The following is a 25894-nucleotide window of genomic DNA, read 5'->3' on the forward strand; positions in this document are numbered from 1 at the left end:
CACAGGCTATATATAATTAAGCTAGATTATCAGAAGAGCAGATAGTTCTTTTTTAAGCAGAGCAATTCAGAAAAATAGTTCATCTGGAAACCTTATAATTGATTACGCTGCCTGAACAATTAGTTCTCGGGAGCCCAACAAGTGTATTTTGAATTGATTTTTCTACAAAAAAAAAGTTCTAGACATTTTCTAGAAAAATCTGCTTTACTGTGTTTTGGTGCATGGTGTATGTGAAAATAACCAAAATAATAACTGTTGGTCTTATAAACAATAGGAGGAAACGTACATGAGTAATTCATTTTCCTACAAAAAGTTTATATTCATTTACTTCATAACTCTAATGGTTTTTCAGAAAATTACACTTCTATCTGCTGAAGGAGCATTTTGAGCTTCAGTTGAGGTGCTCGCATGCCTAGCATGGAGTCTGGTTAGGTATAACACATGGGAGTGGACATTTCGGACATATTCTGAGTCAAGGCCTTCCTTGTGCTCAGGCGGCTAGGGCTATACAATCCACCGGTGGTCGCTAACCCGTTAGAGGAGAGATCCTCACTTGGACTATGTGTAAGTAGGGTAGCATCCTGCTTCATGAATTTACTGAGCTCAGACCTATGGAAGTTACAGAGGGACAAGTGAGGGACTCCTTGGAAACAACTTGGTGAACGAAATGGAATTCGATGGGGAGCTATCAATATTAATGGGGCTTATGGAAGAAAGAAAGTAGAACTGGCTGAGTCAGCAAAGAGGATGCATCTGGATGTGCTAGGAGTAAGTGATATTCGGGTAAGGGGAGATAACGGGGAAGAAATAAGAGATTATAAAGTGTACTTGACAGGTGTTAAAAAAGGAAGGGCAGAGTCTGGGGTAGAGCTATTCATCAGGAATACTATTACACGTAACATAGTTTCTGTTAGGCACGTAATGGAGCGAATGATGTGGGTAGATTTGGCAATTGGAGGAATTAGGACGAGAATTGTCTCAGTGTATTCACCATGTGAGGGAGCATATGAGGATTAAATTGACAAGTTTTATGAAGCATTGAGTGACATCATAGTCAGGGTCAAAACCAAGAATAGGGTAGTGCCAATGGGCGATTTCAATGCGAGAGTTGGAAATAGAACTGAAGGATACGAAAGAGTGATTGGTAAATGTGGGGATGATATGGAAGCTAATGGGAATTGGAAGCGTTTACTGGACTTCTGTGCTGGTATAGGTTTAGCAGTTACGAATACGTTCTTCAAGCATAAGGCTATTCACCACTACAAATGGAAGGCCAGGGGTACCACATCCATAATAGACTATATCTTAACCGACTTTGAATTCAGGAAATCTGTTAGGAATGTACAGGTTTTTTGGGGATTTTTCGATGAAACAGACCATTATCTGATCTGCAGTGAACTAAGTATCTCTAGGCCTAGGATAGAGAAAATAAAATCTATCTGCAAACGAATAAGGGTAGAAAATCTCCAGGACGAGGAAATTAGACAGAAGTATATGGATGTAATTAGTGAGAAGTTCTGAACAGTTGAACAGTAAACAGGTTCAGTATATAGAAAGAGAATGGGTGGCATACAGGGATGCTGTAGTAGCAACAGCAAGGGAATGTCTAGAAACAACTGTGTGTAAAGATGGGAAAAAGTGAACATCTTGGTGGAATGATGAAGTGAGAGCAGGTTGTAAACGTAAAAAGAAGGCTTATCAGAAATGGCTCCAAACAAGGGCCGACGCAGACAGGGAATTGTACATAGATGAAAGGAACAGAGGAAAACAAATAGTTGCTGAATCCAAAAAGAAGTCGTACGAAGATTTTGGTAATAATCTGGAAAGGCTAGATCAAGCAGCAGGGAAACCTTTCTGGACAGTAATAAAGAATTTTAGGAAGGGAGGGAAAAAGGAAATGAACAGTGTTTTGGGTAACTCAGGTGAACTCATAATAGATCATAGGGAATCACTGGAGAGATGGAGGGAATATTTTGAACATCATCTGAACATAAAAGGAAATCTTTCTGGTGGTGTTGCGAATAGCCAAACTCAGGGGGAGGAGGAAAATGATTTTGGTGAAATTAAGCTTGAAGAAGTGGAAAGGATGGTAAAGAAACTCCATTGTCATAAAGCAGTAGGAATAGATTAAATCAGACCAGAAATGGTTAAGTATAGTGGGAAGGCAGGAATAAAATGGCTTCATAGAATAATAAGATTAGCATGGAGTGTTGGTAAGGTACCCTCAGATTGGACAAAAGCAGTAATTGCACCTATCTGTAAGCAAGGGAACAGGAAGGATTGCAACAACAATCGAGGTATCTCATTGATTAGTATACCAGGCAAATTATTCACTGGCATCTTGGAAGGGAGGGTGCGATCAGTGGCTGAGAGGAAGTTGGATGAAAACCAGTGTGGTTTTGGATCACAGAGGGGCTATCAGGACCAGATTTTCAGTATGCACCAGATAATTGAAAAATGTTTTGTAGATCTAGAGAAAGCATATGACAGGGCACCGAGGGAAAAGTTGTTCATCAAACTGGGGGACTATGGGATCAAGGGTAGATTATTAAAATCAATCAAAGGCATTTATGTTGACAGTTGGGCTACAGTGAGAATTGACGGTAGAATGAGTTCTTGGTTCAGAGTACTCAAAGGGGTTAGACAAGGCTGTAATCTTTCACCTTTGTTGTCCGTAGTTTACAATGGATCATCTGCTGAAAGGTATAAAGTGGTTGATGATGATGATGCGTGTTATTTAAAGGGGCCTAACATCTAGGTCATCGGCCCCTTATGGTATGAAATGGAATGACAAATTAAAAGGACAACATCCTCCACTGACCAGAATTCCAAACATGAAGGCGAAGAATGAACGGATGGATATGAATTTAAAACAATCAGTGGATCCAACCCGCAATGTCTCGCTTTCACAGAAACTGACATGAATTAATAGTATTACTGACCAAGGGACTGCGTCTATAATATAATACTGAATCAATGATGCTTTTAGATAAAGGGGTCCAAAATCCAAGTCATCAGCCCCTCATAATGGTGCTTATTGCTAGGAAAGTAGAACCATGGTATTTGTCATGGTGCTGTAATAATCAAAAGTAGCGCAGACTCGCGGTATTCCACACAGTATGGTACTACTCACAGGTAATGAAATTCGCACTTGTAATTCAGACCTACAGTGTTTTGCACATTGTGGCTCCATTTACAGGCAATGCAAACCTATGGTGTTCATCACGTAAGTGTACTAACCACAGGGGCTCTTGCTATCCCGTGGTGTTCCTCATATAGTGGGTACTAATCATAGGCAAGCCAGAACCATGGTGTTGCTCATATAATGGTACTAATCATGGAACTAATCACAGGTACTGTAAAAGCTGGCACCGTACTCCTTTGCTACTAATCACAAACCTATTTGGTATTTAACATAGTGGTACCACATGCAAGTAAAAGCGACCTATGGTGTTCCTCGCTTGGTGGTACTAATCACAAGTAGTTTCGTGGTTCTAATTTAATCATCCCTTGGTCGCCCCTTTTAGTCGCCTGTTACGGCAGGCAGGGGATACCGTGGGTGTATTCTTCATCTGCATCTCCCACCCACAGGGGGTAGGTATAAAGTGGCAGGGAGGGACTGAGTTAGGTGGAATGTAGTAAGCATTCTGCCCTATGCTGACAACTTTGTCTTAATGGCAGATTGTGTCGAAAGGCTGCAGTCTAATATCTTGCAACCTGAAAATAGGTGCAATGAGTATGGTATGAAAATTAGCCTTTCGAAGACTAAACTGATGTCAGCAGGTAAGTTGGGGTCAGGAGGCTAGCGTCTCAACCGTCTGAGCCACTCAGCCAGGCTAAACTGTACTACAGAGTAAGCAATAGGATTTAATAATGATCAAATATGCTATAATATGTATTTCTGATTAGTAGTATTGTTTTAGGAAGTGTTTTAAGAAAATACTCTTGCTTTTTCTACAGCAGCTTTGCCTAGCTCACTTCCATTGGGCTAAAGAGGTAAGGAAAGATGGTAGGTGAGGGAAGCAAAGACTGGGGAAAAGTCTGATTTTCCTTGCATTTCTCAGTCTGTCTTTTTTTTTTTTTTTTTTGCTAGTTGCTTTACGTCGCACCGACACAGGTAGGTCTTATGGCGACGATGGGACAGGAAAGGGCTAGGAGTGGGAAGAAAGCGGCCGTGGCCTTAATTAAGGTACAGCCCCAGCATTTGCCTGGGAAACCACGGAAAACCATTTTCAGAGCTGCCGATAGTGGGGTTCGAACCTACTATCTCCCGAATACTGGATACTGGCCGCACTTAAGTGACTGCAGCTATCGAGCTCGGTAAAGTCTATCATACATGCCAATTATGCCACACAGCCAAGCTCCATATACTGTTCGCTCAGAGTGCTGTAGCACTGTCATTATCTCACAGGAAATCAGAAACTACTGTAAAAGGAATTTCACACATTCAAAGCTGACTGTATATCCTACTCACTGGACAAATGATGAAAACTCCAAAAAAACTGGAATTCTTCTGATAAAGTTGAAACAGGTAACATAGGCACAAAATAGCCAAGATCAACCTAAATAAAATGAAATTCAACCATATTGTTCAGGATGGGAATCTGTACACACCATCATGCAACTAAACAGTGACTTAGCAAATGTCATGGGATAGTCACCTAATAGCGTGTGGGGCCTCCCCTGGCCCTGCGAACTGCAGTGAGATACCGTGGAAGTGAACCGACAAATCTCTGGTAGTCCTCTGGACGCAGCTGACACCAAATCGTTCGCACAGCGGCCGCCAATGCTGGTCTGTTCGTGGGTGCAGGATCCATGGCACGGAGCCTGCGTTCCAGGACATGCCAGATATGCTAGACAGGGTTCATATCGGGGCTCCTGGGTGGCCATGGCAGTTGTTGTACCTCTGCTGCATGTTCCTGGAACCATTCCCGGGCAACGTGGGAGCGATGTGGCGGCGCGTTATCATCTTGAAACACCGCAGAACCGCCTGGGCGCTGGAAGGCCAAAAATGGGTGGAGATGGTCTCCGAACAGCTCAACATACCGCGTATCATTCAAAGTCTCTTCCGGAACAACTAGGGGGTTCATTCCATACCAGGAAAATGCACCCCAGATCATAAAAGAGACACCAGCGCCCTGGACCACACCTTCGAGGCAGGCAGGATCTATCACTTCATGTGGCCTGCGCCATACACTGTGCTTCCCATCGGCATGGTGCAGTTGAAATCGCGATTCGTCTGACCATATCACGTTACGCCATTGTTCCAGTGTCCATCCCTGGTGACTGGCGGCAAATACGCGTCATCGTGCCTGATCGTGCACCCGTGTGCGGCGCCGGCTCCCGTACCCCATAAAACCCATGTTCCTACGGATTGTCCACTGGGAGATGTGTCTAGCACGGCCTGTGTTGAATTGAGACGTGATTTGTTGCACGTTTGCCCATCTGTCACTATTGACAATCCGTCTCAGATGTCGCCGGTCACGGTCATTGAAGGTGGCTGGACGGCCGGTCGTTCGTCTGTTGTGGACGGTGACACTCACATTCAACCATTCACGATACACTCTGGACATGGTTGATCGTGTGAAGCCAAATTCCCGCATCACTTCCGAAATCGCATTTCCCATCAGTCGGGCACCGACCACCATACCCCGTTCGAACGGTGTCAGCTCACAACGACGTTCCATGTTACACCTGTCACATGCACAGCCACTGCTCACAAGGTCTCCTATACAACTGCTGCCAGCACAGGAGGCGTGTGGTGCGCAGACAACACACCTGCGCATCAGTGCTCCGCTACCCCATGACATATGCTCAGTCAGTGTATCTCACTTAATTAAAATAATATTGAATTTAAACATGGCAAAGAGACTTCATGTTTAAGCAATTAAAAGAACTCTGCTCTGTATACTTCAAGATTGATGATGATCCTAATAATAAGAGGTGCAAATTCTGGATATTTTTCACCTGGAGCGTTAGCCTTAATATCATCGGTATCCAAGAGACAATGCTAAACCCTTTCAAGACTTAAGATACAGTATGAGTAAAAAATATATGAACTTTAGAAATCTTGTGGAATCCCACTTGTGTTCACTTGAATCATCCTTTGTTTGGAGTTTGATCAAAGAAAAAGAAAATTCTTATCCATTATCCAAGCAGGTATTAGGGTATTATGCTAACTGGCCTATTAGCTGTCTCTTAGCTGGGTATCTAACAGAGCAACTTCCTCTAGGCTGGTATTGCAAGATCTGCTTTGGGATTCTTTCCTTGCCAATCTGTTGAATGGTCCTTCCAGTTATTCCAGGATCTTCCTAAATGTAACTTATAAGCTTTCCAGTCTGTCAAACACACAAGTTAAATATAAATATTACTTATAACATACCTGTAAAAATAAACAACACACTATTAACCCTTTATAGGGCAATCCCTGAGGACAAAATATATGTTACTTATTTGATTAAATACCATGTCATTGGGGTCTACTGTTTAGGTTTTGACCAAAATCTGAGTCGATACATTGTTTGATTATGCGATATGGGGTGGTAAGTATTTTTACCAGAGAGCATTTAGGATTTTTTTCCCACTGAGTGTGCACTGGTAAATATATTTACCACTTTGTTTACATGACTACTTTCTACTGTGTTTTGCAAATAATAGGTGCAAAATGCAGATGGAAAGCATGGAACAAAATCAAATCAAATCAAATCAAAATCTCTTTATTTGCAAATGAGGTGTCTACCTCGGTGGCAAATGGTACACTAAAATACATTATTGTCAAGCACTAAATATTAAATTAACAAGAGAAGAAAATTTTCCTATAATACAATATTATACAATTTACGCTAACAATGTTTTCTATTAAACACACAGCTCATCCTTAATAAATTTATATTGTTTACAAAATTCTACTTATAATATCTCCTGTACTACTTACAAATATAGTCAACTGATATACAGTATGTGGAATTACTTCAAATGATACTATACAACTTGTATAAGATTATTGCATTTATTTATTTACTATTTTTTTTTTTTTTACCCGTTCTGGATCCTAAGTAGCATAACGACCTGCTGCGTGTTAACCAGAGCCCTTTTGCCACCACTTTTCAGAGTTCCTGAAGGGCCTTCACAGCTACCGTAGCGGTCCCAGGGCTCTCGAAGTCCCCACTGTACTTCACCCCTACAGGCAGTCCCCTACTTTGGCTGTCCAAACTCCTTAGACCAGGGGATGGAATTAATTTATTCACACACATTTTTTTTATACCCTCTAACACTTCCTTTAATTTTCTCTGTTGCTGTTTATTCTCTTCTTGAATATCTGTACAGATTTTGGAAAAGGATCAAACACTACACCTGGTAAACTGTTCCACTCCTTCACACCCTTCCCAATGAATGAAAATTTACCCCAATCGCTTCTGCTAAAATTCTTTCTAATTTTATATTTGTGGTCAGTCCTGCCGATATAATTATTTTCCAACTGAAGCCTCTCACGGATATCTCCCCATGCTTCTTCTCCTGTATAGGCTCTATATAATCCTATAAGTCTAGTTTTCTCCCTTCTCTTACTTCAAGTTTCCCACCCAAGTTCCTTTAACATTTCTGATACACTACTCTTTCTCCTGAAATCCCCTGTTACAAATCTTGCTGCTTTCCTCTGCACAATATCTATTTCTTTTAATAGGTATTCTTGGTGAGGATCCCAAACACTGTTTGCATATTCCAATAATGGACGAACCTTACTCAAGTAACTTTTTTCTTGTAATTCTTTGTTGCATCCTTTAAGTAGCCTCATTATGACATGTAACGATCTGTATGCTTTCCCAACAATGTCATCAATATGACCCTTCCAGTGCAAATTACTTTCAAATCTCACACCTAAGTATTTGCACTTGCCATCTTTTGGGATAACTACCTCATCCAAAGTATATTCAAATTCACTTTTAAAGCAGTACATAGAAGTACATATAATTATAAATGTCACACTGGCTCTGAAAATTGCACTAGAAACATGGGGCCATGGGGTATGTGATGAAATTGATGAAAGCCTCTTCTGAGAGGCCTTTATTTGTAAAAGACATTGCTGGAACAATATCACAAACATAGAACTAAAGCACATAGTTCTCCTTACAAACTATACGATTCAAAACAAGCCACCGTCTAAAATGAATTTCCAAGATCGTATAAGAATATCTTACAAAGTAACAAATATGCATTCAGTCAGGCAAGTGCCTAGGGGAGCGAGGGGAATTCTGAGGTATATCCCCCAATACATGTCTGATTTGTCAACCCCTCTCCTGTGGGAAACCCTGATGTCATCCACTACATGAAGCAGTCTATTCTTACATCCATAATTACTCTAAAATGTATATTATTATTATTTTCTATATACGCCCCTGAACTCAGAGGAACTGAATACAATACAGATGGACTAAATTTATGTTTTTTCCGAAATACACTTTAAGTATTGTTTGGATATAAATCCATTTTTCATAATTTGGGAAGCTAATATATCTTGTGACTGATAAAACGTACGTCAATTACCTTACATTCCTGCTGCATGTTTTCATATTAGTGAATATAACATGTTGGCCAGAATAGTGTAGGAAAGGGCATATGTAAAACATGTAACTCGAAGCTCTGAAGTCTATTTTCCAATATTTATATTACCAGTTGCATTGAAAATGAGTACGTTATTAATATGCAAAACGAGCACACTATTTCACCTTTCTTGGTAGTTTATGTGTAGGCCAATGATAATTTGGATAAAATCTTTCAAAGTTAACCACAAAATATGCAATCTATGTTCACAAAACAATCAAAATATTAAAAAAAAATATACATTGTTATCTTATTTAAATCAGGGAAATCTAGTATCTCGCTTAAAATGAGCTGTATTTTACGGTCAACACAATGCTTACACGAGTGAAGTTCAAGTAACGCTCTCTGGTAAACATATGTACCACTTCCCAAAGCGGAACGATTCAAATAATAATACCAATATAAATGGTCCGTTATTGGACATTATAAATTTTCCAGCTAACTCATTCCAGGTTGCCAGCGTTTCGCCCCCGTGTGCTAGGCTGGGCTCATCAGTTGGTACCTAGCACACCTACCAAGACGCATGGCCAGTGCATACCGTGGAGGCCACTGCGTAGGCTAATTGTAGCCACCGGCAGTGCCAATGCACTATGAGACATTGTCTCACTACTAAAATTGATGCCTGCTTGGCCATCAGATGATACAGATGTTGATTCCCATAGGGGATGTGTAATATTTGTTCCGAATGAGTAAATTTATAATACCAATATAAATGGTCCGTTATTGGACATTATAAATTTTCCAGCTAACTCATTCCAGGTTGCCAGCGTTTCGCCCCCATGTGCTAGGCTGGGCTCATCAGTTGGTACCTAGCACACCTACCAAGACGCATGGCCAGTGCATACCGTGGAGGCCACTGCGTAGGCTAATTGTAGCCACCGGCAGTGCCAATGCACTATGAGACATTGTCTCACTACTAAAATTGATGCCTGCTTGGCCATCAGATGATACAGATGTTGATTCCCATAGGGGATGTGTAATATTTGTTCCGAATGAGTAAATTTATAATACCAATATAAATGGTCCGTTATTGGACATTATAAATTTTCCAGCTAACTCATTCCAGGTTGCCAGCGTTTCGCCCCCGTGTGCTAGGCTGGGCTCATCAGTTGGTACCTAGCACACCTACCAAGACGCATGGCCAGTGCATACCGTGGAGGCCACTGCGTAGGCTAATTGTAGCCACCGGCAGTGCCAATGCACTATGAGACATTGTCTCACTACTAAAATTGATGCCTGCTTGGCCATCAGATGATACAGATGTTGATTCCCATAGGGGATGTGTAATATTTGTTCCGAATGAGTAAATTTATAATACCAATATAAATGGTCCGTTATTGGACATTATAAATTTTCCAGCTAACTCATTCCAGGTTGCCAGCGTTTCGCCCCCGTGTGCTAGGCTGGGCTCATCAGTTGGTACCTAGCACACCTACCAAGACGCATGGCCAGTGCATACCGTGGAGGCCACTGCGTAGGCTAATTGTAGCCACCGGCAGTGTCAATGCACTATGAGACATTGTCTCACTACTAAAATTGATGCCTGCTTGGCCATCAGATGATACAGATGTTGATTCCCATAGGGGATGTGTAATATTTGTTCCGAATGAGTAAATTTATAATACCAATATAAATGGTCCGTTATTGGACATTATAAATTTTCCAGCTAACTCATTCCAGGTTGCCAGCGTTTCGCCCCCGTGTGCTAGGCTGGGCTCATCAGTTGGTACCTAGCACAATGTCTCATAGTGCATTGGCACTGCCGGTGGCTACAATTAGCCTACGCAGTGGCCTCCACGGTATGCACTGGCCATGCGTCTTGGTAGGTGTGCTAGGTACCAACTGATGAGCCCAGCCTAGCACACGGGGGCGAAACGCTGGCAACCTGGAATGAGTTAGCTGGAAAATTTATAATGTCCAATAACGGACCATTTATATTGGTATTATAAATTTACTCATTCGGAACAAATATTACACATCCCCTATGGGAATCAACATCTGTATCATCTGATGGCCAAGCAGGCATCAATTTTAGTAGTGAGACAATGTCTCATAGTGCATTGGCACTGCCGGTGGCTACAATTAGCCTACGCAGTGGCCTCCACGGTATGCACTGGCCATGCGTCTTGGTAGGTGTGCTAGGTACCAACTGATGAGCCCAGCCTAGCACACGGGGGCGAAACGCTGGCAACCTGGAATGAGTTAGCTGGAAAATTTATAATGTCCAATAACGGACCATTTATATTGGTATTATAAATTTACTCATTCGGAACAAATATTACACATCCCCTATGGGAATCAACATCTGTATCATCTGATGGCCAAGCAGGCATCAATTTTAGTAGTGAGACAATGTCTCATAGTGCATTGGCACTGCCGGTGGCTACAATTAGCCTACGCAGTGGCCTCCACGGTATGCACTGGCCATGCGTCTTGGTAGGTGTGCTAGGTACCAACTGATGAGCCCAGCCTAGCACATGGGGGCGAAACGCTGGCAACCTGGAATGAGTTAGCTGGAAAATTTATAATGTCCAATAACGGACCATTTATATTGGTATTATAAATTTACTCATTCGGAACAAATATTACACATCCCCTATGGGAATCAACATCTGTATCATCTGATGGCCAAGCAGGCATCAATTTTAGTAGTGAGACAATGTCTCATAGTGCATTGGCACTGCCGGTGGCTACAATTAGCCTACGCAGTGGCCTCCACGGTATGCACTGGCCATGCGTCTTGGTAGGTGTGCTAGGTACCAACTGATGAGCCCAGCCTAGCACACGGGGGCGAAACGCTGGCAACCTGGAATGAGTTAGCTGGAAAATTTATAATGTCCAATAACGGACCGTTTATATTGGTATTATAAATTTACTCATTCGGAACAAATATTACACATCCCCTATGGGAATCAACATCTGTATCACGATTCAAATAGCCGTGAAGCGCGAGTTTTGGAAAAACTGGTAAATATTCTTACCAGAGAGCGTTACTAGACTAGAAAGCAGACAGTTACGGCCACTTAGGGTATTACCATCTGAACAGTTTCTATGGAAACCCAAGTGGTAAACATATTTACCAGCAACCTATAAAGGGTTAAACAAGAAAGAAAAATAAACCTTGTTTAATAATGTTTTTTCTTTTGCAGGTAAGTTGTAATGTAATATGTATATTTAACTTTTGTGGTTGACAGACTAGAAAGCTTTCAAGTTACATTTAACTGAACTGACACTGGAAAGGATGGCTTCCTTCTTAACAAGGTATCTTCCTAGGCATTTTAACACAGATTGTAGCTTTAGTTCTTGTATCACCTCCTTGTTCCTCTTTCTTTATTTGTGTATCTGAATTGTAAGAAAATTTTCTTTCAATCCACCAACTAATCAGCTAGAACCCTAAGCTACACTTTTACCAGAAGGAAAAACATATCAGGAATTTGTTAATAAATTTGTGGTTGACAAAACGATTTTATTTAAAGATGGAATTTATCATCTACTTAGATGCATTACTATAGATACTGTAGCATCAAACTTCAATCTCACGGTGCTGCTCTTGAAGCTATGATCCGAATATCTGCGAATAATCTGAGTTGGCTACTAGACAGTATCTACCAGGTATCCCAAAAAAGTTTGTGCTGCTGGGATGGAAAGTGAAATTCAAACAGCAGGTGTTAGCAACCCTGGGTGTGCACGACATCAGACGTTTACATTCCCGTCAACCATCAGTCAGTGCCGAGTTGAGAGGCATGTCAATCGTGTCAAAAGTAGTTCTGTAGGAACTACAATTCTGAAGTGAACATGTCAGTGTCACAGGACGTTTTGCGGCTGTGTTTACTTTACGAGTTCAAATTGAGCAGCAATGCTGCAGAAACTGCTCGAAAGATATGCTCCGCGTATGGAGAGGCATCAGTGAGTGAGCGCACAGCGTGAAAGTGGTCGAGTCAATTTACATCGGCAGATGACAGCCTCCATGATGAGCCTCGAGCTGGATGTCCATCCACTATCGAAGAAGCCCTGCTGAAGGAGAACATCGCGTGTGATCCACACCAAATGTGCAAAAAACTTGCAAAAGGGTTTAGAGGGTTGGAGGAAACCATTTGATTAAATCTGCACAACCCTGGGAAGACTTGGAAGCTTAGTAAGTGGGTTCCTCAAGTTTTGACCAAAGAAACTAAATTCCAGCGGCTCACCATTTGCTCTTTATTGCTGTCACGCAACAAGAAAGACCCATTTCTGGACCAGATATTGACTTGTGATGAGAAATGGGTGTTATGCAGTAACTGCAAAAGAAAACAACATTGGTTGTCCCCTGGTTCTGCTGCATTTACCCCCAAATACAACATTCATCAACAGAATGTACTGCTGTGTTTGGTGGACCAGAATTGGTATTGTCCACTTTTAATTCCTAGAGCACGGCAAAACCATCACAACCGAAGTGTACTCGTCCTAGTTGCAAAGGGTTGCAACTGCATTGCGTCAGAAGCAGTCAGCACTCATTAACAGGAAAGACTTCTTCAAGACAATGCTAGACCTCATATGGCAAAAGCAACCAAGAAGGTAATCAACACACTTGGTTGGGATGTTTTACCTCATCCTCCTTACCGCCCCAACATCGCTCCATCCAACTAACACCTGTTTTAGCCATGGATAACTATTTGCGAGAGCAACAGTTCCAAAACCAAGATGATGATACAAAGGCCATAGGACAGTTTTTTGCTTTTAGGGACAAGAAAGTTTACAAACGTGGAATTTATAAGCTTGTACCTTGTAGGAGACATGTAATTGATCCTGAAGGAGATTATTTTCCTGAATAGAACACATTTGCAAGAAATTACCAAGCCATTATTTCTCATTGAAAAATAGAGCACAAACCTTTTTTGGATACTTGGTATGATGATGATATTATTTTTATGTCCCAATTGCTATAGATTTTTATTGTGATTCTGGGATGTCAGAATTTTGTCCCACAGAAGTTCTTTAATGTGCCAACAAAATGTTACCTACCTCAGCTGAGAAAGAGCTAAGAAAGTCATGTAAGTATGCATGGAGAAGAAATATACCAGTGCCATTGTGTAAAGAGCAACCATTGACCATCTCCTTGTCTGCAGCCTGTGCCCAACTACAAACACCTGAGGGGAACTGATGAATGCAATGTCTGAAGTTCTAGCAAATCACTACTGGTCACAGAGTATTCAATGTGTATTTGCCTTCAGTTTATGAATGTTCATAATGCTTATAGTACGGTACCAGTTTATAATTTACATTTTTCTTTTTTTCCTGTAATGTTAGGCGACTTCTGACATGATAAATAATAATGTATTAAACATATCCATAATCCTGTTTGCTACTAGCACTGAAACCTCTTAATTTGTAAAATAAAAATGTGAGCCTAATCATTGTCTCTGAGGCCTCCATGGTTCTCTTAACCTCTATGACCGAGACATTCATTTTCCTCAGATCCTCCTCCACTTACCTTATATGGCCATATCACTAAATCCAGTTCAAACACACAGTTTCTTTCACTAAGTTCATTCCTAACTTAGCCCTTATATCTTCACTTCTAAGGGCTTCCATTGAGTTTATTCGTAACTTAGCCCTAATATCTTCACTGTTAACCTTTAACATCCCATACCCACATTAAATCGGGTGTCAACACATCTCCCGCTGTCCCAAACACAAGTTAACTCAGATTTCAAGCAATATACTCTTCTCCATTTTAGAGTTCAATCTGACGCTGTAGTTTTGTTGTTCATCACAGGCTCTGTTCAGATAACGGACGATTCATAAATCGATTTACGGTATTTAATCATAGGTAATAAGTTTCATATTATTCCATATTGAAGAGATATATAATGTAAAACAAAAGCTATGCATTTCCACCTATTCAATACTATTTATTGTAACCTTAAAAAGTTATATATATATTATTGATGAATCTGGTTTTGGTCTTGCTAGAGACTATCATCAGTCAAAATCAATAAAAGTTAAGGCAAGACATGAATTATAGATCAAATTTATGAAGCAGGTGTGTGCTGTTGTAATTTAGTGCAAGACAAGTAAAGATTTGGATGTTAAACACTCATCACAATCACAGGTCTTGTGTAAGTTTGCAGTTGCTTCCAATTTGAAGAATGCACTTCATAGAAGACCAGGTGAAACACTTAAAATACTAGCACTTGAAGAATCTTCCAGAATTCAGTTCAAGTGAAGAAGAAAACTGAGAACTTACACTAGACATGCGATTGTGATGAGTGTTTAACATTTAAATCTTTACTTGTCTTGCAATGAATTTCCACAACACATGCCTGCTTCATAAATTTTATCTATAATTCATGTCTTAATCTTTTATTGATTTTGACTGGTGATGGTCTCTAGCAAAATCAAAACTAGTTTCATCAAATATATGTAACTTGTTTAAGGTTACAATAAATAGTACCGGTATTGAATAGGTGGAACCTTCTGCTTTTGTTTTACATTTTACTGTACTTTGACAAGAATTATGTGTTTTGTGTTTTTCTTTCATAGCTGTCTTCTGATATGGGTTTGCAGAAGTGTAAAGAAAGCATGAAGGAAGATTATATTTGAGAAATTTTAGGGAATGATGATGAGCCTGAGATGTGTATATTGAAGATAAGTTGCAGTGAAACAAGCTGTAAACATTTATAATGCCATTGTCAAGTTCTGGTAAAAGAACCAAGAGGAAACTATTGCTAAGGTTGTTGTTCCGTGACTGTTTAGTCTATTTCAACCATTATCAAAACATCCAGAAAAATCTAGTGTGGGTCATGCATAAGGTTGAAAAATAGTTGGGAGTGAAAAGGTTAAGTGTTCCCATTGTTCCCACCCGTTTGCACCAGCAATCATTCTCAGTAGTTACTTTCATGTCTGTTACATCCAACTAAGAATAAGATATTCCGAGTCCATGCAGCTTTAACTCCCACACAGCAAAGTTAATCTGAAAACAATGTGTTGTAAAGATAGTTTCATCTGTAAGCTCAATCCTTCATACAAAATACCATTAATTGCAAAAGGAGAAGTCGCTGTATTAGCTTTCTCTATACTTTGGATTTCACTTACTACTATCCTGGGAGAATACATAATCTAAGTACTTGAAATTATTTACCTGTTCCAGTTTAGTATTCTTTACCTGGCCTTTATGTTTCTTTCCAATCAAACCCATTTTAGTCTTCAAATGCTAGTTTTCATACCATACTTGCTGCATTTTCTTTCAAGTTTCAGAATATTAAGTTGCAAATTTTCAACAAAGTCTACCATTAAGATCAAGTCATGACTATAGGTCTACTTCCTATATTTTCACTCAATTAAATCCCTTATGTATTTTATACCTTTCAGCAAACTGGCCATGTATGTTATAAATAATAAGGATAATAACCCCTGTAACTGAGCAAGCAAGCAAGCAATCTGTTCCTGTTGATGTGGAGATTATAGCCAAGATTTACATGAAATCCAAATAACAGGGATGTGACTTTCGATTTCAAAAATCCCACAGGATTCCAACCAACACTGTGACAACTTTGAATAAAAAGAGAGAGAAAAGCCCAACACCAAACATAAATCACACTACAGTCTGATTTTAAATATACATGCCTTTGACTGGCCAGAATAACCTACCATTCACCCCATAGTCCCTCAGTATGGTCAACACGTTTTCCCTCGAAACTCTGTCACACACATTCGATTGTCCACCACAAGTAGCTGGGTATCTCCAGCTGTGCCTAGTTACTGGATGGCGACAAACTCCCTATATGCCGTTGCTATGTAGAGAGAGCCAGGCCATAACTACTTTCTCTTTTCTTTTTTTTTAATTTTCTTTACACTGCACAGACACAGATAGCTCTTAGGGCAACGATGGAATAGGTAAGCGCTAGGAGCAGGAAGGAAGCGATTGTTGCCTTAATTAAGGTGTGCTTGGTGTGAAAATGGGAAACTACAGAAAACCATCTTCAGGGCCACCAACAGTGGGTTCGAACCCACTATCTCCTGAATGCAAGCTGACTGCTACATGACCCAAACCATGCAGCCATTTGCTTGGTAGCGACCGTTTTTAAGTTCTGCTTCAGCTGTGTATTGAGCCTTGATACTGAAAGTTATGCGGATTGAAGGGGAAAGCAAAATAAGAAACTCAAATTGTGAAGAACAGGGGATGTTAATACTATCCCAGAAACAGGGATAAGAAGATAAATCAGCAGGGGTGAAACCTGTAGAAAGTTCATTTGCAGAAAACAAAGATTGTTAAGTAATGGTGTTCTCTAAAAACGTATGACTCAAACTAAATGCTCTTAAAGGGCAGAGATTTAAAGTAATGAATAATAAACTGATATAAGCAAGCTTCTTTGGAAGGAGAAAGTCAGGTCAAGGATTTAAAAATAAAAAATATTTATATATTTGTAACAACCTGTATAATTGAACAAACACACAGTAATTACTGTATGTAAAATGATGCATGGTTCAATAAATTAACTACACAGAGGTCAAAAGAACTCACTGAGAGTGCAAAAATTGCATAAAAACAAATAGGAATAAAGCTGGGGTCAATGAAAACCCTGTCTATGCAGTTTATAATTTTAAAGCAGTTACTCTGTGACGGGTAATCTGTAGAATCAATGATACAGAACAGAAACAAGAAATATTTTGATTTCCCAAGTCATTATGTTGATACTAGTCTAATATACCTAAACATGAAAAGAAACATAGAACCACAGATATATTTTTATTTCACGATCATAACCAAATTCAAAGCGATCTGAAACCAGCTTCTGAAAAACAAATGGGAAATATTTCCCAGTATATAAATAATTCTCCATAGAAAAAGAAGCTAAAATAACAGAGGTAAATAATATGCATGGTTAGAATTGAATTCATGGCCTCAGATAATCGTGCAAGTCCATCTGTGTTCACTTGTGTATATAGATCATCTGCAATATACCCTACAATGGCAGGAGAAAGTCGGGTGAAGGATTTGAAAGTAAAAAATATTTATATATTTGTAACAACCTGTTTAATTTCTTTCAACAAACACACAGTAATTACCGTATGTAAAATGATGCATGATTCAATAAATTAACCACACAGAGGTCAAAAGAACCCACTGATAGACTAGGAATAGAATTTGATTAATCATGGCAAATGACCTGGAAGGGATAGCTGCTTCTGTGTATCAGTGGTAGAGTGTCGGCCTCCGGATCCCAAGATAGCGGATTTAAACCCGGCAGAGGTAGTCTGATTTCTGAAGGCCAGATAAAAGTCCATTCGACACTCCACATCGTACGATGTCGGCATGTAAAAGACCTCTGGAGACACATCTGGTGTTCACAAACAGCTTCCACCTAATCAATACTTTATTTATCTATTATTATAGGTAATAATAGATTTTCTTTTTGCTAGTGGCTTTGCGTCGCACCGACACAGCTAGGTCTTATGGCGACGAATAATAGATATAATATATATATATAATAATACATAAATAAATAAAGTATTGATTAGGTGGAAGCTTCAAAACTTCATATTTGTGAATATTAAAAACAATACGGACATGAAACTAATAGATTATGACATCTGGTGTTCACCTGACAAAATTCATTCAATCGCAGCCTTAAATGCCCAAGAGAGTTTCAGTTTACTCGGTCTGCCATCCAGTAGGCATCAAATTGAAATGTCTGCACACGGTAGCTGAGGCCATACTATTATTATTATTATTATTACCTGTATGGAATCAATGACATCCAGTATGTCAATGAAACAGTAACAGAGGTGACTGTGCATCCAGGGAAGGAAAAGCTAATGCTGATACAGGTTTATGCATCACAGAGCTGGTGCAACTAGGATGATAAAAATCAATTCCTGGATGATCTAGAAAAGGTCATCCATGAAGATAGAGCCATCGACATAGGAAACTGGAATGCACAGAGCAGGACAGACAGAACCAGGTATGAGGTGATGGGGCTACCTGAGTATGGCAGAAGGAGTACAGAAAGGGAACATCTCTGACTTCTGCATAAAAAATGGCTTTGAGGTGGAAAACAGCTGGGTCAAGAAAAGTGTGTCACAAAGTCATGAAATACAGTTGGCATGGATAGATTACTGGTATGTCATCAAAAGTGAAGAAAGAAGTAGGCTTGTGACATTTATCCCGTCTAGCAAGCCAAGAATGACAAATGAGAGGATTTGTCACGTTGACCACACGACATCTCGTAATCTGCAGGCCTTCGGGCTGAGCAGCGGTTGCTTGGTAGGCCAAGGCCGTTCGGGGCTGTTGCACCATGAGGGACTGTGACATTTATGTCAAAGTAATACCAAGTGAGGCCTTGACAGTGACCACCAGCTATTAGAAGCAGATCAGGAAGACTTTCACAAACCAAACACACTGAGCAGGAAAATGCCAAAGATCAAGGTGTGGGAACTTCAGGAAACAGACAAGAGAGCCAACTATCACGACTGGATAAGAGATCAATTACAAAGAGATGAAGTGAAGACCAAAGACGAAAAATGCACCAGACTGAAAAACATCGTGGTAAAGATAACTGAAGTCTATGGGAAGGCAATTGTGTTGTGAAAGTGAGGGGGAAAAAGAAGCATCACGGTGGAATGAGGCAGTAATAGCAGCTACAACTGGAAGGAATGCACAATTCATGGAAACGAGACAGAGATCAAAACAAAACCTTAACTCATAACAGATTAGGCAAGGATCATAGGACCTTAAACGGGTGTACTGAGATAAAAGGTTAAAAAGGATAGTTCAAAAAGGTGCTGGGAGATAAATAAAAATTTAAAAAAAAAATCCTATGAAGATAGCAGAGGCAATCTGAAGTTACTAAACAGTGTGGTCAAAGGCAAAAGGCAAGTTATGGGTACCATCAGGGTACTTGAGGATAAAGATGGAAATACAGTTGGACAGGAGTGCGATATCTTGTTGCTTGTTGTTTTAAGGGGCCTAACATCGAAGGTCATCGGCCCGAGTGTGATATCAGAGAGGTCCAGAAGAACCATTTCAACCACCTGTTGAATGGATCAGAGGAACACAGAGCCAAATGTGGAAGTCCATTTTCAGAGGAGCCACCATCAACTGGACAGAAACAGTGTTACAATCTACAGTATCTCTATAGGAAAATCACCAGAAGATGAAATGAATGCTGACATGATCAGCACAGAATCTGCAAGGGCTACACAGAGGGCTTAATGAAGTGTGGAAGGACAACAAGGTACCTGTAAACTGGAACAAGAGTGTTATCATTCCTCTGTTCAAAAAAGGGAATAGACAAGATAAATTTTGTCATAAGGACTGAAAATTCTTAAGAAGATCATAGAGAGGAGGCTGTAAACCATCACAGAACCACAGTTGGAAGAGGAGCAGCATGGCTCCAGAAGTAACAGGTCAACTATACGTCTTCTATTCAGTGCTAGAATGCTGATGGCAAAGTGTTGGGAGAAAGGCAAGAACTTAATCATGTTATTCCTGGATACTGAAAAATCACACGACAGTCACAACAGAGAAGATCTGGCATTGCTTGTGAAAGAGGAAAGTACCTGAAGGACTTGTAAGGAAAGTCCAGATAGTGTACAAGGGCTGCCCCAGTTGCATACGGGTTGGAGATGAGTACTCATCATGGTTTACGACCAACAGTGGCATCCAAAGGGTGGTGCACTACCGCCACTAGTTTATTGCAGTTAGGGACAACTAATGAAGAGCATCAAGGAAACGTCGGGTGAACTAAATGCAGTTTCCTTTGTTGATGTTATGATTTGGGGAGAAACAGAAGACAAGGCACAGTCAAGACGTAACATATGAAATGCCAAGATTCAGGAGTTCAATCTCCAGATCAGCAAAACTAAGGAGTTGCTGATGGCGGTGAACAGAGGTAGCCAACCAGCAGGCATCAAACTAACAGACAGAGCCAGACTAACTGGTGTCCCTAAAGATGCGCGAGAGGTCTCCATGATCATTTTATTCATTTTTATTTCTTCCTTTTCTATCCTAACCTCCTTAAACTTTCTTACTGTCTAGCCTCTCTACCTTTCTGCCTCGAGTAGTGTGATCCCCATGGGTAAAGTCGTAAATTATCTATGGAATACCCTGCCTTTGTAAAAGACAACTAAAAGGTGGATGAGGAGCTCTCAACTTGGAGCGTGGGTTGGCAGACATGGTTGCCATAGTTGAGTTTGACACTGCTTGCACTTGTGTTAGGTTCCTCGCCTTCATCTTTCCTATCTGACCTCCTTTGGTTGATTCTTGTTCTCTTTCAGACAGTATTATGTTTGCGAAGCCTAGGGAGCCTCTTTTTGCATGCCCTTTGTAACGCTTCCCTTTACCAATATCTCTATTCTTCAAAGTGTTGAACCTCTTCCATTTTCCTTCTAATTAGTGTTAATAAGGGATGGTTGCTAAGTTGTACTTTCACCACAAAATTAACAGACCACCAGTTGGAGATTGTGGACAGTTTCACTTATCTGGACAGTATAGTATCCAGAAACAATTTATCCACAAGAGAGTTCACCAACAGTATGCAAAAGAGTTTCTATCAATGAGCGAGGACCCTTCTCTGGGATGTTAAGATTCCAAAGAAAACAAAATTAGCAATGTTCAACAGCTACTTCATATCGATGGTATTGAAACATGCACCCTCATGAAGAGAGTTGCATCAAGACTGCAGACATCAGAGATAAAGTTCCTGAGGTCCACTATCCAGAAGACCAGGATGGACAAGTTAAGAAATGAGGAGGTAAGACAGAAAGATGGGATTAAGACATTTCTATTAGGCAGAGTTGGTACATCCAGACTAATGTGGTTTGGATGTGTGATGAGGATGGAGCCAACAAGAACAGCCTCAATGCATTTGGAAAGAAAATTAGAAGGATATCACCGGGTTTGAAGTCCTAGATCCTGTTGGATAGATATGGTTAGCGCGGGGAAGGACAATGTATTCTGTCATGAAGAGCAAGGCATTTACGAATAAAGGAACATTTAAGAGGCTTATCAATCAACCTTGTGGGCAATAATACATAATCTTTAGAAAATAAACGTGAATAACAAAATTACCTGAAAAAGAAACACACATGCCAGAATTGGACTGGAAAAAGAAAACCCTAAACAAGTTTGTTACTGCCACTCTAATGATATCACAATGTTTCTTAGCTTTTATACTTTGCTAAAATGCTTCCTTAAACAAATAACAGACACAATATGCAAGAAAAGAGGAAATATTTCAGTGCAGTCCCACTGCAAGTGACTAGTTTTAAAACTTTTTTGATGTTTTGGAAGGTAAATGTTTATAACTGCTAACAGTACTCGTTTACAATCACAACCTCTATTCCTCTATGACTATAATATATCGAGTGCACCAAGCAACATTTCCTTCTGGTAATGCCTTAAGTAGTTATTTCTCCAGAATGAGCAGAGCAAATGATCACTTAATGAAAAAAGTGAATAGCATTTTAACGGGCCACATTTCTGAATTTTTTTGCTTAAAATTGTACTTTATTTTCCTTTTATTGTGGGCAATAATACAAAAACTTAAAAAAAAAAAAGCAAATGTGAACAACAAAATTATCCAAAAAAGAAACTAATAATATATGCACATACCAGAACTGGTCTAAATCCTCAACAATTTTGTTACTGCCACTCTGAATCCACATCCCAAATTGTGAATAATGGAAATATAACAACAAACATAGACATTACAGCAGAACAGAATCAATTCAATTATACTATAACAAAATATCTTTCTACATCCTTCCATCTTGCAAAATTATAACTTATCTGTCCTTTCTTACTATGAAGTATAGCCTATACTCTAACAGAAAAGTTTATACAACTTTTAGTCAAAAATTTATTTATTTTCATATGTTTGCTTCCTAAGAACACATGGACAATGAATATTATCTCATACAAATGTTATAATAATAAAAATATAATATGAATAAAATAAAAGTATTGGTATTCTCAATATCAGTATTAAAAAGAAAATGAATTCTCCTCTTTTAGTGAGAATCAGGATTATCCATGTATTCGTACTTCCCTCCCCATTAAACGGGGGCAACAGAAACGATAGTCTAACTTATACTAAGATCGGCAAATAATTCGGAAGCTGATAAGCAAGGGAGCTGATGATCCAAAAGGTCTAATATTTTGTCTGTGCACGCGTTTCTGTGTGTGTGCATGTTATATTTCCTGCCAGCACAAAGGATAGTTGGTTTCTAACCATTCAGTTCTAAGAGGGAAAGCAAACACCCCAATGGTAGAGGCAGTACTTCACACAGCTCCACCACTTCCTTGTGAGAGGTAGAGGATTTTGCTTACCTGGGAACAGACATGTTTTCATTTGCTCCCTGGGATAAAATGCATGAAATGGTTAGCATCTGCTGATGCTGTTGTGTACGTTATGTGATAGTACAATAATATGAAAAAATGAAATGAAATGGCGTATGGCTTTTAGTGTCGGGAGTGTCCGAGGACATATTCTGCTCGCCAGGTGCAGGTCTTTTGATTTGACTCCCACAGGCGACCTGTGCATCATGATAATATTATAATAATATTATGCTCAGTGGCATACAGTTTTTGAACAAAAGAGTTCACTAACCCAGGTGACTAAGACCCAATAGGAAAGTCACAGTTATTTGTGTTTCACACTTAAAAGCAGCCAGCTATGAAAATCATAAATTGAATAAGTGGCAAGGAAAGATTATAATATTTCCCACTGTATTTTTCCACTACAGGACTATGGGATTAAGGGTAGATTATTAAAATCAATCAAAGGCATTTACGTTGACAATTGGGCTGCGGTGGGAATTGATGGTAGAACGAGTTCTTGGTTCAGGGTACTTACAGGAGTTAGACAAGGCTGCAATCTTCCACCTCTGGATCATCTGCTGAAAGGTATAAAATGGCAGCGAGGGATTCAGTTTGGTGGAAATGTAGTAAGCAGTCTGGCCTATGCTGACGACTTGGTCTTAACGACAGATCGTGCCAAAAGCCTGCAGTCTAATATCTTGGAACTTCGCGGGTGTGAACTGTGTCACACAGGTGGATTTGGTCATGTTTTACAGCCGGATGCCCTTCCTGACGCCAACCCTATACGGAGGGATGTAATTACTACTGCATGTTTCTGTAGTGGTTGGTAGTGTAGTGCGTTGTATGAATATGAAGAGGAAAGAAGAATTAATCAAGGCGACTAAAATCCCCGACCCGGCTGGGAATCGAACACGTGACCCTCTGAACCAAAGGCTACAACGCTGACCAGTCAGCCAATGAGTCGGACTAGTCTAGAATTTCTATAAGAAACAAAATCCTCGACTTTTTGCAAGTCTGTGCATTAAAGATGAGTAACAAAAACCAAGATTCAGAGAAGACCTCATGCTCATTTTAGAATGGAAAAGTTAATTGCAAATGTAGGACAGAGAGGTAGAAGACAGACAGACATGAGGCACTTACAACTGTGCTTGACAAATATACAACAGACTGGTAACATAATAGCATAAAGGGAGTCATAAGACCATACATGCACCGTACAGAAGATACCCAGATCCATTTCTGGTAAGACAAAGTGTTTACAGTGCACTACGTCCTCCTAGTACAGACTAGAAAAAAATTTGTTTTCATCGACCTGTCTCAGTCTCATCATTGGCCAGTGTTGCCAAATCTCCCAAAATTTCAGGAGATCTTCCGATTTTTTTTTTTTTTGCAACACACCAGAAAACCCCAAAAAACAAAAAATCTCCCGAAATTTCTTCTAATCCAAATAATAATGATTAATAATGATAATAATGAATGAATGATAATTATTAATGGTGCATAATATATTTGTGCCAAAAACTCTTTCCTCGTCTCACGGTGTGACGTTTTATCAATAACATCACTCGTTAGGTACTTCCCCTCATTCATTTTAGGTTCGAATTATATAATCTCTCCCCTCTTATTGAACTCAAAACTCATGCTTGGCTGCATCATTTGAAGGGAAATCACCGACACTATTTCTACACCTGATGAATAACTACATCTACAGGAAGAGTGGGGAGAAAGGGAAGAGAAGAAGAAGCATAGAATGGCCAGTGTGCGAGTGAGTGAAATTGTATATTTTTATTATTATTATTATTATTATTATTATTATTATTATTTCAAATCACGATTGCATTCTTTAATTTAGTTATAATATAACATTTAAGTGCTCGAGGAACTACCAAAATTTTCTTTAAAACTCCCGAAATTTTTACATACAATCTATCGATTTTTTATCTGCAGACCTTGCGACAATGTCATTGGTCTTGACAGTGTGAAAGTAACTGAGGTATGAGCAATGCTATTAACTACATTAATTATGCAGCTGATTGCTCTCATGAATGGTGTAAAAGTGTCATTTGGTGTGTGCATTTCTGTGGGTTTGGCAGACAGATATGCAACAGCAGTTTCTGGCTCAGTGAGGAAAGCAATAAAACTACTTCACTTCTCATTTTACTAGTACAACTCTTCAGTGTTGCCTAGGCTATCTATGGCATCTGATGGTGGAGCTATTGGGGATCCAACCACCTTTCAAGCTTAGGACTTATCATACAATTAAACAAGCTAGGAATTTTGAGAGCAAAGAGGAAAGTCACACAGCAAAATGTCAAAAATAATGGACAGAAATGGAAAGAAAGTTGAAGGGATATAAGGGATATAAGATCTTGAAGAAACATGGCAAGGTATTCTGAAAAACCAAAGATATAAATGAGAAGGTAGAGAGTGACTGGAAGGCTACAAAGAATAACTTATGGGAAGGTAGCATTAAAAATAGTGGAAGAATTTATGACTAGATAATGTGCGTTGAGATAGCAAGAGTAGACTGAGATGGGATATCGTACATTACAGAAACAAAGTTATGGAAACGAACAAATCAAGTCATATTTAGACAGATAGGAACACGAAATGGATCCTATCAGTGGTGTATGCTGGGATCAAGACGTAGGCTATCAGTAGACTTAGGTTACCTCTTTTTGATAGTTGGTTGAATGAACGTCAAGCTTTCAGCGTTTTGAATTGCAGCGAATAGGCAACGAAAAAGCCTGTTGTATTGTGAAGGCTGCTTCCCAAGCTACTGCCCTGGCCTCTGCTACTGCCAATGCTGAACCCCTGATCGGTGGAGATGGCAGCCTAAGGTTTAGCAAATTTAAGTCCGGTTTGGTGGCTAAATGGATAGAATGCTTGCCTTTGGTCCGATGGTCCAGGATCAATTTTCAGATTCAACCCCCTCGTACTGTTAATTTCTCTGGCTTGGGGACAGGGTATTTATGTTTTCGCCATTCATTTTAT

At 39.8% G+C, this 25894-nt stretch overlaps 1 protein-coding gene across 2 annotated transcripts in view; it reads right to left on the bottom strand.

Moving 5' to 3' along the window:
* LOC136881091 (serine hydrolase-like protein) overlaps nt 1–25894 on the bottom strand; it is a 52019-nt gene that overhangs the window by 1589 nt on the left and 24536 nt on the right. The window lies entirely within an intron of this gene.

The sequence above is a fragment of the Anabrus simplex genome, chromosome 9 (genome assembly GCF_040414725.1).
Source record: "Anabrus simplex isolate iqAnaSimp1 chromosome 9, ASM4041472v1, whole genome shotgun sequence".
Lineage (NCBI taxonomy): Eukaryota > Metazoa > Arthropoda > Insecta > Orthoptera > Tettigoniidae > Anabrus > Anabrus simplex.